An 8,801-nucleotide genomic window follows, 5' to 3' on the forward strand; every position below is an offset into this window, starting at 1 on the left:
TGAAGTCTGAGATCTCCCGCTGTGTGACAGCCTGGAATGGTACAAGCCAACATCCAACCACAGGAGCAAAAGCAAGTCTGTAGTTCACCATAACCCTGAAATAACAACACACTTACTTAAAAACTTATGCCAAAATGCATTTTTATAGAAATTCAGCTATATGGACACTACCAAAAGTGTGTAATAATTAAGATTCCAATTACTAAACTCTAAATCAGCATAATGTTTTTTGAAGGATCATGTGCCACTGAAGGCTGCAGTAATGATAATAAAAATTCAGCTTTGGCATCACAGAAATAAATTACATTTTAAATATATGAAAATAGAAAACAGTTATCACTGTTATATATAAAACCATTTTACTGTTTGTTTGTTTGTTTAATCAAATAAATGCAGCCTTGTGCAGCATTACAAAATTATTATTTGGTGGGTGGGTGAGGTCTTGCTCCCATGAAAACTTCACAGTTTCCTGCCCATCAGTGCAGTTAATTTCATTAGTGCTGATCAGCAGGTGGTGATTAGTTTTGTAATGAATTGAGATTTGACTGAAACCTTCTCCTCCAAATAACTCAAGTTGCCCAGTCATAGAGAACTCTGATTATAGACAAACATTACACTGTTTAAATACACATGAACAAATGAAAGCAATGGAATATTAGTATATAAAACAAACTGTACTAGAATGGATATCTGACCTGATAGGACATTCTGTTGGAGTCTGACTTTCTGAGCAAGAGGAACATCATAACAAAGTGGCTTAGCATTACCAGAAGATTTCATGATCCTAATGCTTCTCACTGAAGGACAAAAACCAAATGAAGGAATGAAAATAGGGACATATGATGGCAGATACTTTACAAGACACTGCACTTATAAAATGAATATACACAAGGCCCACGTACATGGAGGAGAGGTTATCAGAGGTTTCTGAGTTGTGCTTGGTAATTGTAATACGGCTGAAAGTCGGTGTGAATCTGGCATAAGGAAGTAAGATGAAAAATAAGTTTAATATTATTATTAAATATATAGCAAACATATCAGTGTGGTAGGTTCAGTGATTAAAGTTGTACCAAAATCATTGAAGTCTTGAAAAATTAACAGCTACTACTATAACAGCTATAATCACTTATTTAATATTAATTAACATATCAGAATACACACATACCTTTTACTGTGTATAGACACTGCATAGTGGGTATTCTTCGTCTCATTGGGCCCCAGCACTCTATGAATGTTAAAGGGTTAGTTCACCCAAAAATGAAAATTAGCCTGTGTTTTACTCACCCTCAAAGCATCCTAGGTGTATATGACTTTCTTCTTTTAGGCGCACGTCATCTTCACTGATCAGAATTGTAGGTGTGGGGGAGAGGGGGGTTGCTGGAGGTGTGAATAGTTCTGTGGAGAGGTGTTCAAGGCGGATGTGGGGTGTTTTTTCAAGCCTACAGTAGAACCCATTCAGGTCGTATGCCAGTTGTTGATTCTCCAAAGTGCTGGAGGATGGTGTCTTGTAACTGGTGATATCTTTCATACCTTTCCACACTGAAGCAGAATTACTGGAAGATAATTTGTTCCTTAGCTTGTCAGAATAATTCCTCTTTGCCACTCTGATCTCCTTTTCCAGTGTGTATTTGGCCTGTTTATTCAAGACTTTATCCCCCTTTCTGTAAGCATCTTCTTTGGCCTGACGGAGCTGTCTGAGTTTTGCAGTGAACCATGGTTTGTCGTTGTTGTAAGTTAGATGAGTCTTGGTAGGAATGCACATATCCTCACAGAAACTGATATTATGTTACAGTCTCTGTGAGCTCGTCCAGATCGGTAGCAGCAGCTTCAAAAACAGTCCAATCAGTGAGAGAGAAACAGGCTTGTAAATCCCGCTCTGTTTCATTAGTCCATCTTTTAACAGATCTTAATACAGGTTTTGCAGATTTAAGTTTCTGCCTGTAGGTCGGAATAAGATGAACCAAACAGTGATCAGAGAGTCCTAAAGCTGCTCGTGGAACCGAGTGATATGCGTCCTTTATCGCTGTGTAACAGTGATCCAATATATTACTGTCTCTGGTGGGACATGTAATGTCCTGTCTGTATTTTGGCAGTTCGCGGGAGAGATTTGCTTTATTAAAGTCCCCGAGAATAATTAAAACGGAGTCCGGGTGTTTTTGTTCTGTGTCTGTGATCAGATCACAGAGTTTCTCACATGTGCTTGTGGTGGAACGTAGACACTCACGAGAATGAACGAACAAACCTCCCGCGGCGAATAGAGAGGCTTGCAGTTAATGAAGAGCGTTTCTAGATCTGAATAGCACATCTTCTTTAACACAGTTACATCTGTACACCACCTCTCATTGATGTAAAAGCACATCCCACCGCTGCGGGATTTCCCCGTTGATTCCGCTTCGCGATCTGCTCTGATCAGCTGGAAGTTAGCCAGATGTAGCACGCTGTCCGGTTTGTCACCATTCAGGCAGGTTTCTGTGAAACACAGAGCAGCAGAGTTAGAAAAATCCTTGTTTGTCCGGGAGAGCAGAAGGAGTTCGTCCGTTTTGTTGGGTAGAGAGCGGAGAGTCGCCAGATGCTAGGCAACGCCATTCTAAATCAGCGCTGAAGAAGCTTCACAAGCACGCCAGCTCGCTTCCTCCTTCTGCGCGTCCTGAAGCGTTTGACCAGAGCTACGGCTCCGCCAACTACAATGTCCAGCAAACGTCCGAATAATCAAAATACGGTAAAAGATTTTGTGGTTTGTTCTGCCGAATGTTCAGCAGGTCATCCCTGGTAAAACTGATCGTGTTTGAGAAACAAAAACACAGGAAAAACAAACAAAAATAGTACAAACACTGAAGAGCCAAGCACTGTAGCTGCCATCTGCGGCACCATCTTAGTTTTTAATTTTAGTTTAGGCCATACATACCATGTTAGAATAGGTACCCCTTAGTTTCAAAATACTGCTATTATCTAGCGCCAGATCACAACAGAAGTCATTTAAAGTTACGTTTCCAATAGAACAGTATTTGTAAATATTAAGCAGCAAAATGGCTATTTAAATATGTCTTCTGCCTGTCTCTGTGTTAATGTATGGCAAAGATGCGCGGTTTTGTTTGCTACAGAAGCGCGCGTGAGGCTTGCGGTGATATTAACGTCTGCCGCCTCACTAAATGAGGACATTAATGCATGAACAACATCTCCAGAACTGCTCGGAGAGTCACTTCATTAGCATTTGACCGTTTCATTTGAGTAAAACTATCCTCATATCATATACACACAGAAATGTAAAGGTATTCACGGCAACCCGTCAAAATATAAGTTCAGGTTTCAATTGCGGCAGAAATATATTCCTATTGTTCAGTAGAATGTACGTACTAGCCTACTAAAATTATTAAAACCTTATTTTTAAGGATTAATCATAAAATATGTCTTCAATGTTTTAATTGTAATATTAAATCCCCTTTATTTTCCATAAAATTGTTTAGTTTTCATTAATTAAAAGATAAATTAAATGAATGATTTTATGCCGGGGAACAAGACAACAAGAGTGCATGCAGGATTGAATCAGTTATTTTGTGCCTGTAGTGGGGTCTCCATCAGTCAACAAGATCAGGATGGATGCGGATCCCTCTTGTGGGTATTTGTTAATCATGTCCACAGCTTTTAGCACTGCAGCATTTATGTCTGTGGCTGAAAGGAAAGAAAATGTTACAAATATGTACTAGGGTGGAAGTCTATGATGTCTTTGTTTTAATTAGCTTCACAGTCAAAGATCTGACTATTCAACTACTTAAGCCATGGAGATAATATATTTCCTGAATGATGTCAGTTAGGCATCATTTTCACTTAAGGGTATTTTTTAGTCATACGTCCATTTATTCATCTAGAATGCTTTTGTTCAGTTAGCAGACAGTGGATACTTTACATCCTCCACTCCTAATTTTCTTACATCTTTGTCTGCTCTGATGGTTGTGACTGTATTGGTCAGATCCTTAGTGCTCAGACCACCTTTGACCTCCAAGAAGGAAATTCCTGGATTCTCGTGGATGTGTATGTCAATCTAACCAAAATAAAATTCAAAAATCTTATATTTCTTTGTCTTTTTCCATAATGATGAATATAAACCCCATCTATAAACCCTAATTACAATCAATCTTGATGTGTTTCTTTTCATACCTGGAAGTCAGCCACCGGCTGCATCGGTTGTGCATTGATGAGTAGCTCATATTTGCCAAGTCGACGCTTTAGCAGTTTCTCGTAGGTCAGCTCAAAAGTCACTTTACTAAAATCCGCCACCGTCACTGAGGTTTTAAAGTCCTCTAAAGTCCTTCCAACAGCACTAAAATAGAAAGAGAGTCAAGAATATTTAATGATCCTGAAATAAATATATTTGTTGAACTCTTATTTACAAATATCTTAACATAAAATGATTATCTACAAACACTTATGAATTTGGAAGACAAATTTGGATCACGACTTACATTGCATTAAAGGTACACATTTATTTTAATCATTTGCAATCCCATAACCTTGGCATAGCAAGCTAGCGCCATACTCTACGGTTTGAGCTATGGGAATAATCTTTTTAAAATACCAAGTACCTGACCAGTCCAGCCCTTTGTCCTCGAGATACCGCTTGACTGTTTTGCTGCTGAGCTTCTTCTTTCTCCTTAACAGCCCCATCATATGTCTTCCCCTCTATGGTCCTAATGTGAAAAGGATTGTTATTATTAGCTACAAAATAGGGATTGAGGTTATTAGACAAAACGGGGGTAGTTAAAATTACCGTCCTAAATATATATATATATTTTACTGTTAATATTTTAATTTAAATTTGACAAGTCTAGCTGTTCACATTAGAAGTTTTACAATCGCTTGAACATTTTAATGCCTTGGATAGTGTTTGTGTATTTACTTGCATTCTACACTGGCTGATGAAGGCATCCTTGGGAATCTTGACTTCAAAATGGACCTCTTGAGACTGATTTAACACGTTTGTCACACGGCTTGTGATGATTGTAGTAGCATAGCGGCTGGTGACCGTAGAGTTAATGTGGAAGCTGTAAATATCTATACCTTGTTTCTGTATTAAAGTGAACAAATATTATTATCAAAAGTATGTGCTCTTATGACAGGCTCTTAGGACAGAGCTTATTTTGGTCAAATACGCAGAGAATGTCAAGCGTACTTAGAAAACAAAACAACCCATGGAACATAGTAATGTGGACTTTCTCCTCAAACATGATAAATTATTTACACGGCATCTTGAGTCTAATCCTGCCATTACTAACGAATAGAAATTCAATTTAAATTTAAGATCTTAAAAGCAAAATGAAATGGACAAATTTGCACTGAACTTTTTTTATACACAAATTACAGTATTCATTTAGTTTTGTCAATCTCAAATGACTATTTAAGACACATTGGTGGAGAATAATGCCTTGAAGATTCAAGAAAATTGAGAAATAAAAGTTTTTGTACTTTTTGCTTCTGGTCTGTTAATCTTACCTTGTTTGTAGCAGCCAAGTTGACAAAGGTGAACAGAAGGCCAAAGAAAGTTAGTCTCAGTGCAACTTCGTCCATGGTGATCTGTGAAGAAATGGGAAAACAGACAACTAAAGCCAGTAGCCTACTGGTTATCAAAGGTAAGGCACAGACACTGCCCACTTCAAAATGCCCTTCTATGGTAGAAATCAGACCATACAAACATGTAAAACAACTGAATACAAAAGAAATGGATAACAAATTTTAATCATATCTAATAAGTAGTCAACTTTAAAATAATAATAATAATAATGCTACTAGAAACGGCTTCAAATAGATAATTTTTCAAAGGTAAGAGATGCCAGCTGATTCTGTGGACGGACATGTGTTCAAGAAAGGTCGATTTGCAAGTAAGTGTTACAAAAATGGTACAATTGCGCAAATTGCAGGTTGTTTACGCTCAGGAGAAAGTGCGCGCATGCTGAAAATAAACAACGCTGATTACATTGATTACTTTCTGGGGAAAGCGCCGTGGAACTCTCCGAAATGGCGAATGAGTTAACTCGGGGAGAAGAATTGGTGAATGTAGATCATTGTGACAAATGATCTGTTCAGAAATACAATGTGATTTGTGTATTTTTGTGTACAATGTGTTGCACTTTAAATTGGGCTCTTTAAGAACAGGCTCTCCCTCATTTGGTATATACGAGGAACACACGAGTGCCGTGTCAGTGTGTGATATGTCGTGTTTTGACATGAGATCTGTTAATAAAATATGACGTTCACATGTGGCCGTCGCAGTGTTAATTCTTGGGACATAGCCTACAACAGTGAATAAATATTTTTTTTGTTTTCTTTGCACACAAAAAGTATTCTTGTAGCTTTGCAAAATTAAAGTTGAGCCACTGATGTCACGTGAGTGACATCTGTTTACTGTTTACGTTTCTGGGTCTGGGAATTGTAGTTGCATTGCTGTCTATGCAGGGTCAAAGAGCTCTCAGATATCATCAAATATCTTAATTTGTGTTCCAAAGATGAACTAAAGTCTTAGGGGTTTGGAACGACATGAGGGTGAGTAATTAATGACAGAATGATCAATTTTAGGGGAACTAACACTTTATTGGAAAGAGGAATATCTAATTATTCAGACTTGCTATGGTGAATCTCAGGCTGATACTTACCTCATTTAACGTTGATTTGGTCGAAATCCTTCTCATAAAAAATCGGTTTAGTGAGCAAAAAAGTTTTTGTCCAAACTTATGGGATGATTCCTGCCTAAAGTAGCCTATTGCAGTCACGGATAAAAACAATAAAAAACAACAAGCGGAAAAAACAAAATTTAAAAATGCAAGTAAAAATGTTGCACAAGATTTAAAAATGAAAGAAACGTTTTCAGAATAGCAAACAATGGTCACTGATCGAAAAATAATAAGCGTAAATAAAAAAATGAATAATGCATTTTTAAAAATAATGAATATGAATCAAAACTTTAAACACATTTAAAGTCATATTGCACAAAATGTAAATATTAATGCAAAATTATCTGACTTTCACACAAAATCATGTTTTCCATTTTTTATAGGCCTAAACTTTTTTTTTTTTTTTTTTAATCTCTTTATGGAAATCGTCATCAAAATGTTATAGCTGCAGTCCGTAACTTTTGCCTCTTTGTCGCCATCTCTGTTTGAAAACCTGGAATTGCAGTTTCTTGCGGAATTATCTTCCGTGCGTGGGGTTGTGATCCAGTGTTCTGGCACGGCTCCAGCGCGGATGAATCTAATGTTTTGAGGTGAATGTGTAGTTGTCAGTCACTGCACTGGTGTGGATATTTACAGTACTTCGCAATCACAGATTCTAGCCTATGCCTTGGAATATATGACCCAAATAAGAATTGTCACCACATATTGTCATCTGAACAAGTAAATAACAAGTCTGCCACGTTTGTGCAGGCCAACTGAGGAAAAAGCATTATATAAACCGTGCTAACAATATAGTGATTTAATTTAAAGATCAGTTAGCTCATATCACATCTAACTGTGCAAAGTATTATCATTGTTATACTTTGTTCTCAAATTATTAATGTTTGTAACAGCTTTCCATTAAGCCATTGTCGCTGATAACAGGAGTGAGCACGTATTTAACGCGTGCAAAAACAAGAGTCCATGCATACTGACGTTGATCCAAGCAGAACGTCTTTATTTTGTGCTAGTGAATAAGCAAAGCCTAAATCTTGTACACATGTACAAGTTATTGTAAACACAGCACATATCCACATACTGCATAATCCACATTCTTGCAAGTTACCCTTTAGAACGGTCAAAACCCATGTGCTTCCCCCATTACCAAGGCCACCTGGCTCCATACACAGGTTAATGTAATTAAACTATACTTTAGCGCCACACAGTGGACAACAAGATCTCTACAATACAAAAAAATGGCTCCTACAATGTTAACAACATCAGTATTGAGTGACTATGAGCAGTGTTGGGGGTAACACATTACAAGTAACGTAAGTTATGTAATCGGATTACTTTTTCAAGTAACTAGTAAAGTAACGCATTACTTTTTAATTTACGACAAAATATCTGAGTTACTTTTTCAAAAAAGTAACGCCAGTTACTTTGTTTTCCCATTTATTGACTGACAAGTCTCCTGTCCCCATGTTGGGAGAAATCGGAAGTACAGAGACGTGTGCGCTGTGTGAACATGATGTTAGTTCTATTGTGAATGTGCATTAATTCATCTCACTCGCAAAAAAACTGATTTAGTATTAATCAAAATGAATTAAAACAGTGAAATGACACAAAATATGACGCGAACCTGCAATAATTAAATATGTTAAACAAAACAAATGTATCTAATCCCATTTTATTAACCAATGTCTTTACTGCTGACCTTTGATAACAATTGTGCTTCATTGTTTTTTTTATTGCTGAAGAGTGTTGAAGCTTCTTCTCCTGCGTTCTACTGTACAGATGTGAATTTACTCTTCCTTCAGACTGAGGTTTATTCATTACACTTATGAATTCATTATCGCTTTTACATTTGCTATAAATAGAACTTTTTATATTAAAAACATACAAGCAAGCCCTGCTCATATTTAAAAAGTAAAACGAATGTAACGCAAAAGTAACATAACACATTACTTTCCATAAAAAGTAACTAAGTAATGTAATTAGTTACTTTTTTCGGGAGTAACGCAATATTGTAATGCATTACTTTTAAAAGTAACTTTCCCCAACAGTGACTATGAGTATAGTGTGTAGTGTAGATTTCAATTTCTGTACAGTCTAATATTTATACCATTCAAATTTCATGTTAAGAAATTATTTTAACCC

This window comes from Barbus barbus, assembly GCF_936440315.1.
Source record: "Barbus barbus genome assembly, chromosome: 35".
Taxonomy (NCBI): domain Eukaryota; kingdom Metazoa; phylum Chordata; class Actinopteri; order Cypriniformes; family Cyprinidae; genus Barbus; species Barbus barbus.